The following is a 15,039-nucleotide window of genomic DNA, read 5'->3' as shown; positions in this document are numbered from 1 at the left end:
TGATGAAGCCCAGGGAAGCATTTGTTATAAAAGAAGAACCAAATAATTAATTGTTCAGTGAATATTGAGGATGCATCATCTGAAACTTAAAATCACATGGACATAGTTTTAGGTAAATTTTCTATTAACAGGCATGTTAGCGCTAAAATTGGCTGAAGAAAACTCACAGGCGAGACTTAAATAGCATATTCCTCTAGTTAAATCACACTTTTTCCTACTGTTCACTAGGCAGCAAGATTTCTGTCAGCCTTTATTATGCTAAAACACACACACACACAAGCACATTTACACACACAAACACAACTAAACAAAGCAAACAAATAGAGAAGATGCTCTGTTTTTTTATTTCTAGACTATAGGAAAGTGCCTTAAGCACTGTCTAAGATAAAATGGTTGTTGTAAAAATGACTTTTAAATAATTAAACCTAATAGGATTTAAAAATACCTATCAAATGCATTCCTTTTATTTGGCAATATACATTCAGAAGATTTTTTTTGAGAGAGAGAGACAGATAGACACAAAGGGAGATAGATGAGAAGCATCAACTCACAATTGTGGTGCCTTATTTTTCAGACAGAGATTGTTTTTTTGTTTGTTTGCTTGTTTGATTATTTGTTTGTTTTTTTGAGAGAGAGATAAAGAAATAGACAGACAGGAAGGGAAAGAGATGAGAAGCATTCATTTGTTGTTGCAACACTTCAGTTGTTCATTGATTGCTTTCTCATACATGCCTTGACCAGAAGTTGAACCAGTGACCCCTTTTTCAATTCAGTGACCTTGGGATTAAGCCCATGACCTTGGGTTTAAGCCAGAGATTTTTGGGCTCAAGCCAGTCACCATGGGGTTGTGTCTAGGATCCCATGCTCAAATCAGCGACCTCACTCTCAAGCTGGTAAGCCTGTACTGAAACCAAATGAGCCCATGCTCAAGTCAGAGACCTTGAGATTTTAAACCTGGGTCCTCAGCATACTAAGTCAATGCTCTATCCACTGGGCTACTACTAAAAAATAGTTTTTTAAAGAAGTAATCAAATAAGCAATTTCTAGTCTATTTTGATTTTTTCCTAATACAAAATACCACTAATTTCTGCATATTCCTTTTCCATATGGCCCATTTGCTAAACTCAATTGTTAATTCACATTATTTTAAATCAGTACAATTTTTTTTTTTTTGTATTTTTCTGAAGCTGGAAACAGGGAGAGACAGTCAGACAGACTCCCGCATGCGCCCGACCAGGATCCACCCGGCACGCCCACCAGGGGTTACGCTCTTCCCACCAGGGGGCGACGCTCTGCCCACCAGGGGGCGATGCTCTGCCCCTCCGGGGCGTCGCTCTGCCGCGACCAGAGCCACTCTAGCGCCTGGGGCAGAGGCCAAGGAGCCATCCCCAGTGCCCGGGCCATCTTTGCTCCAATGGAGCCTTGGCTGAGGGAGGGGAAGAGAGAGACAGAGAGGAAGGAGGGGGTGGGGGTGGAGAAGCAAATGGGCGCTTCTATGTGCCCTGGCCGGGAATCGAACCTGGGTCCCCCGCACTCCAGGCCGACGCTCTACCACTGAGCCAACCGGCCAGGGCCAAATCAGTACAATTTTTAAGGTAAAAATACATATTGCCATTTAAGGTTGGGGAGGACAAGCACCATACCTCTTTAAAATTACCATCAGTCATGGGACATGGCCATGTTCACAGTCTTGTATTAGTGGGATAAGGAGTAGGTTTTGTAAGGGAAATTTATAAAACATAGTTCAGCATTAGAAGCCATAAGCCTCCCAATTTTCTCTTTATCCCACAGAGAGGGGCAATTGGGGCCAAGTGATGTTAAATATAATAAAGACTTACCTAATATCTAAGAGTTTTGAGGACTATAAGCAAATTCGTTCTTCAATAGGATAAGATGGGATTGAGAATCTCCACAACCAAAGGATAAAAACACTGATTTTGTGATGTTTAAAGTTTTTCAGTGCTTATGATTTGTGAAACTCTGTCTAAATGTTTTACTTAGCTCATTTAGCCCTCAAGAGTTCTGTCTTGAACTTTCCATAATGCTTTTTAGATTTGAAACATTAAGTTTCCTATTTGTTGATGAATCAATTATAATTTATATTTTCCAGATAATCATTTATATTGGTAAAAATTTCATGTTTGTTAAGCATAATATTATTTTATTCATTAATGTATTCTGTACTAAAGAAACAGCATTGAAAGAATAAGCACCTGCCCTCAGATTCTTATATTTTAAAGGGGAGGAGACAGCCAAAGAAAACGGTACATATATAACATGGTTTGCAATATGTGTTACAAAGAAAAATAACGTACTTTAAAGAAACAAGAATGACACACGTAAGTGGTTTATTTTATGTAAAGCAGAGGAAGACCTCTCTGGTAAAATAAAATAAGAATATACATCAAAACAAAGAGAGAAAGTTAATTAGGTTGATATGTAAGAGTAGAGTAATCCAGACAGAATAAACAAAATTAAAAGACCCTGGGACTGAAGGGTGACTTTTGACTTGTTTAAAGAACAACCAGAGCCTGATCTGTGACGCACAGTGGATAAAGCAATGACCTGGGATGCTGAGGTTGCTGGCTCGAAAGCCTGGGCTTGGTACACGTAGGAGTTGATGGTTTCTTCTCCTCTCCCCTTTCTCTCTCTCTCTCTCTCTCTCTCTCTCTTCTCTATCAAATGGATAATAATATTTTTTTAAATCTTTAAAAATTAAAAAGAAGAAGAACCTGGAAGCCAACATATTTGGGCTGGAGTGAGGGAGTAGCAGAGGGTGATTGAAGAATGTGGCAGTTAAAGTAGATGAAAACCAAATAAAAATTAAAATTTTACTCTACATATATTGTTTATAGAACTGACACCCACAATAACTTCCACTATAGCCACTATTCATTTCTTATTATATTTCTTTTTATTTTATATATTTTTACTTGATTTATAGTAAAAAAAAAACCAGAAATGAATTAATATCTTGGTTTTATTTTTATGATTTCAAACTTATTTATCACTACTCTTATATTTATTACTTTATCAATTTTTTTTCATTAGGTCAGTTGGATTTTGGTTTTCTTTTTTTTTTTTTACTTTTTTGGGAGTTAAAAAGTGAGTTAACAAATTTTTGCTTTTTTATCTAATAATAAGCTATAATGTTCTGTATTTTCTAGTATTTATAGAATTGTTTTTATTTTTACTATACTTTAATAAATTATACTTGTAATTCTCATTTTTTCTTGATTTTATAGGTACTTTTTGTTTAGCGTAAGTATTGACTCAATAGTTACAGAAGAAATCCTTTCCATGCAATTTATTCTTATTTCATTTTATTTTCTAAATGTGAGATAATGTTGCTTCATAGACTTGGTGTCCATTTTGTTTTACTTTAAATTTTTACAATATATGACAGTAATCTTGTTAAATGCAAAATGTCTATTTCAGAGGAAAATATTGATTACTAATTTTCAGTCTTTTACTCTTTTTTTTAATTTATAAATAAATTTTTATTTTAATGGGGTGACATCAATAAATCAGGGTACATATATCCAAAGAAAACATTTCCAGGTTATCTTGTCATTTAGTTCTGTTGCATACCCATCACCCAAAGAGAGATCGTCCTCCATCACCCTCTATCCAGTTTTCTTTGTACCCCTCCCCCTCTCCCTCCTTCCCTCCCCCCACCATCCGTAACCACCACACTCCTGTCCTTGTCTCTTAGTCTCGCTTTTATGTCCCACCAATGTATGGAATCCTGCAGTTCTTGTTTTTTTTCTGATTCACTTATTTCACTCCGCACAACGTTATCAAGATTCCACCATTCTGCTGTAAGTGATCCGATGTCATCATTTCTTTTAGCTGAATAGTATACCATGGTGTATATGTGTCCCATCTTCTTTATCCTGTCTTCTATGTTTTTTACAGTGATTAAAAGCCTTTAAGCAAACTCTTGGCCAATATAGCAAGAATCCCTAAAAGAGTAGTGTCCTTAACATGTTCACCAAGTCCAAATTGGCCCCATCACCATGCCAAATCCCTGAAAAATGCAACCCAACCACAGTTCAGTCTGTTAGGAGCTGTCACAGGGAGCAGGAGTCCAGGAAAAGTCCACATCCAGGAAAAGTCTGCATGGCATTGGAATTGTTGTCACCATTCTATACTTTGCAGCTCATGTCCAAGTCCCAATGACTGCTGCTTCTAGCTGGTAATGGTTCAGGTAGACTGGAAAAGCCATTTGCAGCATGCTTGAATATGGAGCTTCTGTTCTCCTCTGCCTGGAGAGATGAGACCAGGTTGCTTTTCCCTGGAGCTCTGTGACTGTGGCATGGTAAAGAGAACCTTGGGATACACTAAGCTGGGTGGCAAAGGTAGATTCATAATAGAAGTTGGCAAAAGGGGAAAAGAGAGCTCTAAATTAGGAGTAGGTCCCAGCCTGAAATATGAGTGGGGCATTGAGGTAGGAGGGATAAAGGAAGCACTATATATTAAGCAAAGCAGCAGAAAATAGGACTATCAACACCCACAACAGATATCTTTGAGGGAAGAATAAAAAACCCGACTATTCAGGCAAAACATAGTTAAGTGGCCCTTGTGCAAATGAGATCAGTTTACCTGCTTCTTGGAAGAAATACCCTAGGCTCGTCCACAGTGTCATAGATGGGGCTGACGGCCCTGGGCACCTTCAGCCTTCAGTGGCAAACCCCAGCTTTCTGGGCAAGGTTAGGTCATAGGTGGCTGGAGCAGGGCTGGAAGAGACTGAACCCTCCCTTAGAGGAGCGAGGGAGAAGCCTACCTTCCAGTGTCCCTGTTTCCTCACAGCAGAGGCATGTAAGCCTGGCAGGTTTTAGCTCAATGACCTTCCTTTCCACTATTGAAGCAGGACCCAGATGGCATCCTATGAGACCCCTTTGGGGTGTTGGAGCCTTTAAGGGTGTATCCTAAAAGCTGGTAGTTCCCTTGATCTCTATTGGGCTTTTCCTGCTTCTACGTATCTTAAAAGCCATGCTCAGAAGATCTCACTGAGGGGTTTGAGAATCCCCATCCACCTATATAAATCTTTTCCATATATCTGGAGCTATTTGGAAAAGGACAAAACAGTGTTATTAGCTGGATCTAATAAAGAAGGTAGTAGTTTGGAGGCGAAGAAGATTTGGTGTCTCCTGTTCATCAAAATTCCAAAGAAATGTAAAATTTTTTTAAGTAAAAAACATGATATGGTAGACCCGTAGGAGTTCCAGGATATGACTACCCCCTCTTAAATTTTTTTTTTTTAAATTGACCTTAAAATGTTTGCTGAGTACACTTTAATAATACCTTAACTTTAAAGATTGTAAGCATGACAAAATACAGTAAATGCTTTTGCTCCATATGCAGGAGCATTGCCAGTTTAGCCAGTTTAGGAAATCCAATAATAGAACAATGCATACAGACAATGAGCTATAGCATGTTTAGCAGCCTCTCCTGTTCTGACAGAGGTTACTATAGATCCGGAATATGTATCCACTGTAGTGTGGAACATACGACTGTTTGCCAGATGAAGATAGATGAGTAACATCCATCTGCCAAAGTTGTCCTGGTAGGGGTCCTTGAGGATTAACTCCAAATGAAGGGGCAGTATAGGACCCCTTGGACAGGATTTCCCAATCTGCTACTCTTGTGATTCAGTATTGTTTCCCACAAGGTTTAAATTAATTTTATTTATTTATTTTTGTTCCTCAAATAACAGAACATAATTTTTTAATGAATTCCAACACAGAATTGTTATCACTGTGCTATGAATCTACAACTGAAAAGAAGTTATATTTCTTAAACTAGCCAGATCTTGAGGATTATCGCCAACATAATTTTAATGTATAAACTAAGTCAATAGGACTTTTGTTCTTATTGCTAAATGTTAACGATATTCAAGAGAACTGAGACTATAAGTGGTTTAGAATCTGGTATTGGCAAGATAACTCTTTTGTGTGATAGTGGATGGGCTTCATGTCATAATAGTGACAGAATTTAAATTTTGCTGAAAATCATGATGCTTTTGTGATGTTTCATATGTTTTCAGTGTCTATGTTGTGTCAGACTCTAAGCTAAATGTTTCACTTATCTCATTTAATCCTTACGTGTACATTATGTAAAATTTCTTATTTCCAATGTAAAAATGTGGAAACTAAGGTACTCAGAGGTCATTTCATTTGCCTCAGAACATATAATTAGTGGAAGAGCAATAACTCCAACACATTCTCTGATATCTACCTCCATTCTATGATCTTCCATGTAAGAAAAAAAACTATGATACTGGCCCTGGCCGGTTGGCTCAGCGGTAGAGCATCGGCCTGGCGTGCGGGGGACCCAGGTTCGATTTCCGGCCAGGGCACATAGGAGAAGCGCCCATTTGCTTCTCCACCCCCACCCACTCCCCCTCCTTCCTCTCTGTCTCTCTCTTCCCCTTCCACAGCCAAGGCTCCATTGGAGCAAAGATGGCCCGGGCGCTGGGGATGGCTCCTTGGCCTCTGCCCCAGGTGCTAGAGTGGCTCTGGTGGGCAGAGCGTCGCCCCTGGTGGGCATGCCGGGTGGATCCCAGTCGAGCGCATGCGGGAGTCTGTTTGACTGTCTCTCCCCGTTTCCAGCTTCAGAAAAGTACAAAAAAAAAAAAATCTTCTTTATCCAGTCATCTATTGATGGGCTTTTTGGTTGTTTCCATGTCCTGGCCACTGTGAACAATGCTGCAATAAAGATGGGGCTGCATGTGTCTTTACGTATCAATGTTTCTGAGTTTTTGGGATATATACCCAGTAGAGGAATTGCTGGGTCATAAGGTAGTTCTATTTTCAGTTTTTTGAGGAACCACCATACTTTCTTCCATAATGGTTGTACTACTTTACATTCCCACCAACAGTGTATGAGGGTTCCTTTTTCTCCACAGCCTCTCCAACATTTGCTATTACCTGTCTTGCTAATGACAGCTAATCGAACAGGTATGAGGTGGTATCTCATTGCCGTTTTGATTTGCATTTCTCTAATAGCTAAAGAAGATGAGCATCTTTTCATATATCTGTTGGCCATTTGTATTTCTTCCTGGGAGAAGTGTCTATTCATATCCTCTTCCCATTTTTTTATTGGATTGTTTGTTTGTTTGTTGTTGAGTTTTATGAGTTCTTTGTATATTTTGGATATTAGGCCCTTATCCGAGCTGTTGTTTGAAAATATCATTTCCCATTTAGTTGGCTTTCTGTTTATTTTGTTATCAGTTTCTCTTGCTGAGCAAAAACTTCTTAGTCTGATGTAGTCCCATTCATTAATTTTTGCCTTCACTTTATCGGAACATTTACAGCAAAATGGTGGGATCTTGATAACATGATACGAAGCGAAATAAGTAAATCAGAAAAAACCAGGAACTGTATTATTCCATACGTAGGTGGGACATAATAGTGAAACTAAGAGACATTGATAAAAGTGTGGTGGTTACGGGGGGGGAGGGGGGAATGGGAGAGGGAAAGGGGGTGGGGAGGGGCACAAAGAAAACAAGATAGAAGGTGACAGAGGACAATCTGACTTTGGGTGGTGGGTATGCAACATAATTGAACGACAAGATATGTATCCTGATTTATTGATGTCACCCCATTAAAAAAATAAAATGATTAAAAAAAAACCAAAAAAAACTATGATACTAAAAAAGCACCATACTTTATTTTATAGTTTGTATTAGCTGTCTTCCTGTATAAATGGAGTTAAATTAGATGTTCTTTGAGGTCTTTTTCTTCTACAGTTGTTCTATTGGCTTAGAATAGTAAACATTCAACACTAAATGGGATCAGTTTTATTTTTAAATAAATGTTATCATAAAATAGAATGGAATTACTTAGAAATGTTTCTACAAAAAGGAGCTTAAAATTGTTAGGATATTGATTGAGGTGTTACAACAAAGAAATTTGAAATAATAGTAGCTTAATGGAAACGCTATTTTATTTCTCTCTAAGGTTATTACCTGACCAAAATCAACCCAAGCTAAGCATGGTGACCATGGTGTCAGGATTACAATTTCTTCTATTGTATATATTTACACCACTTTTTGCCACTCAGGGATTCTGCTCTAGCCCCAGCCTTCTGATCCTCACTGAAGGCATTAGGGAGACTAGAAAAAGGAAGAGCACACAATCTTCCTTAAAGGTCACAATGTGGAAGTTGCACACATCACAACTTCATCACGGAAATAATTTAGTCATATGGCCTGTGCAGCAAAAGATTTAAAAAATACAATCTGTATCTGGATACTCAGTTACTTAGTAAAAATCATTTGCAACCTAACAAAGGAAAACTAGATATTGGGTGACAACAAAAGAAAATGTCTTTTTTTTTTTTAAAGATTTTTTTTATTTATTCATTATAGAGAGGAGAGAGAGAGAGAGAGAGAGAAGGGGGAGGAGCTGGAAGCATCAACTCCCATATGTGCCTTGACCAGGCAAGCCCAGGGTTTTGAACCGGCAACCTCAGCGTTTCCAGGTTGACGCTTTATCCACTGTGTCACCACACGTCAGGCTTTTTTTTTTTTTTTAACATATAATCCATAGTTTAGTCTACAAGTGAAATTGTCCAAGTATTTTATTTGACTTGGTGGATAAAGCACACCTAGAGAAAACCATAAAGGTGAATTTTTGTTCAGAAACATTTAATGTCTTTGTTATAGGGGAAAATGCTAACTAGTATGACAAGAAAAAAAAAGCTTTAGGCAGTTACTTTCCACACTGAAATTTTTGTATAAGTCAATATTAGAGTTTTGGGGTTGTTCTAGACTATGTCTCAGGTAATGAAATATATAGGTTTTTTTTTATTTAATAAGCTTTTTATATATGAATAAAAAACCTTTGCTTATTATGTAGTACAGTGTTTTACAAATATGTTACTTAAGTGCTCCTGCAGTATCTTGAAAGTACAACAAAATGATCCAGGGATTTTTAAAACAGTTACTCTTTCTTACTAATATGCTCTTGTATTTTCATGTAGAAGCAATTATGAATTTGAAGAAGGTGAAAGTGGTGTGAAAAAAAGCTAAGAGTATTAATGCAAGCCTCAAAAAATGGTGCTTAACTGACAATGATGTATCACTTCCTGGTTACCTAATGTCATTTTGACTTTTAAAAAGTGAACCCTTGTGCACTGTTGGTAGGAATGCAGACTGTGTAGTCACTGTGGGAAGCAGTATAGAGTTACCTAAAAAAAATAAAAAATGAAACTGCTTATGACCCAGAGATTTCACTTCTGAAAATATATTCAGAGAAACCTGAAACACTAATTCAAACAAATATGTGCACCCTTATGTTTACTGTAGCATTATTTACGATAGACAAGATTTAAAAGCAGCCCAAGTGCCCATCAGTAGATGAGTAGACAAAAGAATATTGTGGAAAGTTTACACAGTGAACTACTACTCAGCCATAAAAAAAAGAAGGAAATCTTACCTTTTTTAACAGCATGGATGGACCTGGAGAGTATTATGCTAAGTGAAATAAGCCAGTCAGAGAAGACAAGTACTATATGATTTCAAATATAGCAGAACTAAGGAACAAAACAAACTAATGAACCAAACAGAAACAGACTCACAGATAAAGAGAACAAAGAGCTGTCAAAGAGGAGGGATTTTGGGGGGGTTGGGTAAAAAAGATAAAGGGATTAAGCAAAAAAAAAGAACCTTATAGACACAAACAACAGTATGGTGATTAACAGAGGAAAAGTGGGGTACAAAGAGTTAAAAGGGGATATAGGAGAGATAAATGATGATGGAGACTTGGGGTGGTGAACACACAATAAATTATACAGACAATGCATTGTAGAATTGTAGACCTGAATAACATTATTGTATATAATGTTATTAACCAATTCCATCTCAATTAATTCAATACAAATTAAAAATATAAATATAATATCTATAGAATAGATTCCTTCCTAAGTGTATGCATATGTTTTCAAAGGCACACAAAGACACTCATATTCATAGATATTATATATTAGTATTAGTATTGGCATTAGTCATAGAGCTCCATCTAGTGTTTACAGATATTGTAAATATCAGGTAGATTTGTTTTCTTATTTAATAATAAATCACTTCAACACTAAATTTCTCTAATTGGATTGCATTTATTTTCCCACTGACCCTATCAAGACAGAAAAGTGAGATATATGAAAAGAGTATATCAAGTAATGATAAATTGATATTTACTATGTAAATTGTTATTCTTATTATAATATAATAGAGTACATTTATAAATGCTTAAGTAATTATAACTAAGTATGCAGTTGATGTATAATTAAGGTTATATATCTATTACCGATTCTCAAAAGAAAAAATAAGTCATCTCTTTTCTAGTTGAGTTTTACAAACATCTAGATTTTTTGCAGTATCTTTCACTATTACTTAGTCTATGGAGTAATTCTCAGTTTCCACTGAAGTTAATAAAGATGATATTCAAAATGCTAAACACAAAATACCTACAGTGCTATTAAATATTCTTTTTTATTTTTTAAATTTTAAATCAAGTGAGAGGCAGGTAGGTGAAAAGGCATACTCCCACATACACCCTGACCAGGATCTACCCGGTAACCCCTGTCTGGGCTAATGCTCTGCCCATCTGGAGCCCCTGTTTCATTGCTTGGCAACTGAGCTATTTTAGCACCTAAGGTGAAGCCATAGAGCCATTCTCAGTGCCCAGGGCCAACCTGCTCATTTAAACCATGGCTGTGGGATGGAAAGAGAGAAAGAGAGAGAAGGGGGAGGGGGAGGGGTGGAGAAGCAGACAGTCGCTTCTTTTGTGTGACCTGACCAGGAATCAAATCCTGGACTTTTATACGCCCGGCTGATGCTCTACCACTAAGCCAACAGGCCAAGGCTAAAATATTCAATATAGAGTCAAAATGAGGTCACACTGACATAATGAAAAATCAGATTTTTTAACACTTTCAGTGAGAAATGTTACTGTACAACAACACGATTTGGGCAGATAAAAATAAGTTCCACTTAAATGAATCATCATAATAATTTTGTTCAGTTAAAATATTGCAAATTCTAAGGCATAGAATCTGTTCATTTATTAATCATCCTTTAAAATCTAGAAAATAATAGTTTTCTTTTTATGTCAATTGTCATGCATAATTTTATTTATTCATCCATTCATTTATTCTACAATAATCATTGCTTCTTATTATACATTAGATACTCTTTTTTGGTATGCTGGGAGAGATTACTAATCATTCCCTTGTATCCATTATTCTGCCATTCCTTTTAGCAACAAAATGCACCTTGCACATAGGATTTTGTTCGACACCTAATGACCTAATTGCTATTCCTAGCTTATCTTGTAGATGACTACAATTCCTGAACTAAATTTAAATCAATAAATTCAATAAAAGTGAGCATAAGTTACTATATGTATAATATGCAGAACTTCCCAGTCATCTATAAAACTAAAACTTTTTCGCTAGTGTTGCCTCTTTTTCCTTTCTGCAGAAAATAAAGATGTCATGGCCTACCTTCAGCCACATAAATGAGAACCACAGCCAAGCAGAAGGCAGAATAAAATAATGAAAAAAATCTGGATCCCTAAATACTGCTCTTCATAGTACAGCGATTTTTAATCTTTTTTATCTCATGGTGCACATAAACTAATTACAAAAATTCTGCAGCACATCCAAAAATGTATTTTTTGCTGATCATACAAAAAAATAAGTATATGTAATTTTGATTCATTCACACAGCATGACTATGGTTGTGTTGACAGTTGTTACTTTTTTATTTAACACTCTAAGTGAAAAGAGGTTAGTGACCATGACTAAATAGTCAGTTATTGCATGTTTTAAAAATTCCTGGGCCCTGGCAGTTTAGCTCAGCAGTAGAGCATCGACCTGGTATGTGAAGTCCCAGGTTTGACTCCCAGCCAGCACGCAAAGGAGAAATGACCATCTGCTTCTTCTACCGTTCCCCACCTCTATGTATCTCTCTCTCTCTCTTCCCCTCCTGTAACCATGACTGAAATGGTTAGAACAAAGTTAGCCTCAGGCAATAAAGATGGCTCTATGTTGTTGCCTCAGATGTTAAAATAGCTCATTTGTCGAGCAACGGAGCATCAGTCTAGACAGGCAGAGCATCACCTGGTAAGGGGCTTGCTGGGTGGATCCTGGTTGGGGCACATGTGGAAGTCTGTCTCTGCCTCCCAACCTCTCACTTAATTAAAAATAAAAAAAATTCTTATGGCACACCAGTGGGCCTGCAACAGCACGCTGGTTGAAAATTGTTTCTTAGAGAATAGCCACCTGACCAGCTGGACTATACTATATAAAATAAGTAAACCCCACTGTTATACATGCAATTGTAACTTTGGATCACATGTCTTATTAGGATGAGTTTCTTTGTACAATAACTAAAAACAATAAGTATAAAAGATAATTAAAATATCATTTCTGACATAAATAACTATTTCTTATATACGATGAGCCAGAAAAATGGGCAACTGTATATAATACAGAATATTTCTAATTATGGATGTCTGTACAAGTAATGTGGTCACCCAGAAAATTCTGTCCTGAGGAATTAGAGAGGGCTCCAAATAGTAGTATTACTTAAGATTGATATTAAAATAGTAGTTTAAGATACTCACATTAAGAAATAGGTAAGCTCTGGCCAGATGGTTTAGTGGATAGAGTGTTGTCCTGGCCTGCTGAAATTGTAGGTTCCATCCTGGTCAATGTACATAAGAGAAACAACCAATAAGTGCATAACGAAGTGAAAGAATGAGTTGATGCTTCTCTCTTTCCTTTCCTCTTTTTCTCTATCTCTCTCTTTTCTTCTCTTTCTCTCTCTCTCTCTATCAAATCAATAGAAAAAAAGAGAAATAAATAAAAGATGGATAGAAAGAACTCTACAGATCAAAAGAACATCATTAACAAAGACATAGGGAAGGTAATCCAGTATAAATGAAATATTTAAGAAACAGAAAGTTACAGATGAGTCAGAGAAAAGAGAAAGTGGCTGATATGATCCTGAAGAAGAAATATGGGAGGTTTTCACTAGCCTATGCAAAGAGTTTTAAATTTATTAAGATGAATTAGTATTTTACTCCACAGACAATGAATTTTTTTTATTTTATTTATTCATTTTTAGAGAGGAGAGGGAGAGGGAGGAGAGAGAGACAGAGAGAGAGAAGGGGGGAGGAGCTGGAAGCATCAACTCCCATATGTGCCTTAACCAGGCAGGCCCAGGGTTTCGAACCTGCGACCTCAGCATTTCCAGGTCAACGCTTTATCCACTGCGCCACCACAGGTCAGGCCAGACAATGAATTTTTAACAAAGAAGTAATGTGAATTTACAATCTAAGAAACCATTCAGGGTTGATATGTTCTACATGATATCAATGATGCTCAAAGAGAGTACTTTTTGTTTTCTTATTATGTGTGATATTCCCATACAATGAGAAATTTTCCCTGGAAAATTTTCTTCATTCGAATTAAAATATAAGGAGCCACACAGCTAGGACAGGACAATGCAAAGCGATAAAAGGCATCTTGCTCTCATGGATGTAATTAATCTACCACTTACATTCCAAATGGTAGGAAATATGGATAGTAATTGGAAACTCTTGAGCTAATATTTTTTTCTGCATTTGTCACAGCAGTCATGGCAGTTGAAGTTTTGGAATAATTAAATATAGCATTGCCTTTCACAGTTTCAGGGTCATCAGCAATTGATATTTCAAATATATTTGCATATGCTTTGCTTCATCTACATAAATAGCAGTAGAAAAAACTGATAGAAGCAAACTTATTATAACAATATTAAAAAATATATGCTAATTACCACATAGTTTGAGCCACACAAGAGAAACAGCTTGATGTCAAGGAAATTTACACTTACTGTCAAGAAGAGAATTCTTGGTCCTAGATTTTGTGGGTTACTTGGGCTCCTCCATATTGTCAAGCTGATTCTCTGGCCAGAGGGAATTTAAAAATACATGGAATTAATGATTATCCATCAGTGAGAAACTATGAAATAAATCAGAGAATAAGCCCAATGACATAAGTTTGTCCAATCGATAAGTTCTCATGGTTGGAAATTTAATTAACTATTAGGCCAACTTTTTAAAAACTGTCTTACTATCAAAGATAATATCAGGCACAGTAAACCTGTACATTAAGGCTAGACTGAAATCTAAGACATAGTAATTGGCAAACAGAGCAGACCAACTGTCTATGCATTCTTAATATGTTTCTGATTTTTTGTGGTGCAATTTACCAATCTCTGAAAGGTCTTACAGTCCTGTAGGTCACAGAGTTTTGAAAGTGTATCTTTATCTACTCAGACAAAATTTCCTAAAACATAGAAAGACATTTGGGAATGTATGCTAATATTTAGGCTAAGATTCAACATTCTAAAAGCACTAATAATATTTTGTTTGCATTTAGAGACAGTTTAAAGTTACAGATATAAGATTAATTTAAGCAGAGAAAATAAAAATGGTCCAACGTTTGCTCCTTATTGCCTAGAGAATTACTTTTAGTGGATAATTTAGAAATAGATATATTTGGGATATAAGTTCAGTTCACATAATTTCAAAAATACTTTTAGATTAGTAGAATTAATCTCATATTGCTAGAAAAAATAAATATGGATAAAATTTCTTAATGAACAAGAATAGAGTCAATTGGCTATCCTGAATGAAATCCACATTGAAAATAATTTTATTTCAATGATCAAGATTAATACTTTTGTTTCAATTCAAACATAATTTTACTCATCTATTTACAACTTTCCAATTTTCCAACTTTATACTAAAACATTATTTACTCAACATTTATGGTGATAAAATATACATACAGTTTTGTGAAGCATAATATTTATGAACTATCAGAATAATAACATTGCGAAGGTTACCAAAGGTTGTACCTGTTACATGGAGTCAATTTACCAATTTGAATATATAGTCCTTCCTATAACAGGTAATCATCATCTATCATAATTTTTTTGTACCTTACCCACAGAAACACTTAAAAAGTTTTAATGTCCACTCA

The sequence above is a fragment of the Saccopteryx leptura genome, chromosome 3 (assembly GCF_036850995.1).
Source record: "Saccopteryx leptura isolate mSacLep1 chromosome 3, mSacLep1_pri_phased_curated, whole genome shotgun sequence".
Classification (NCBI taxonomy): domain Eukaryota; kingdom Metazoa; phylum Chordata; class Mammalia; order Chiroptera; family Emballonuridae; genus Saccopteryx; species Saccopteryx leptura.
The sequence above is the reverse complement of the archived record's forward strand: the minus strand, read 5'-3'. Positions refer to the sequence as shown.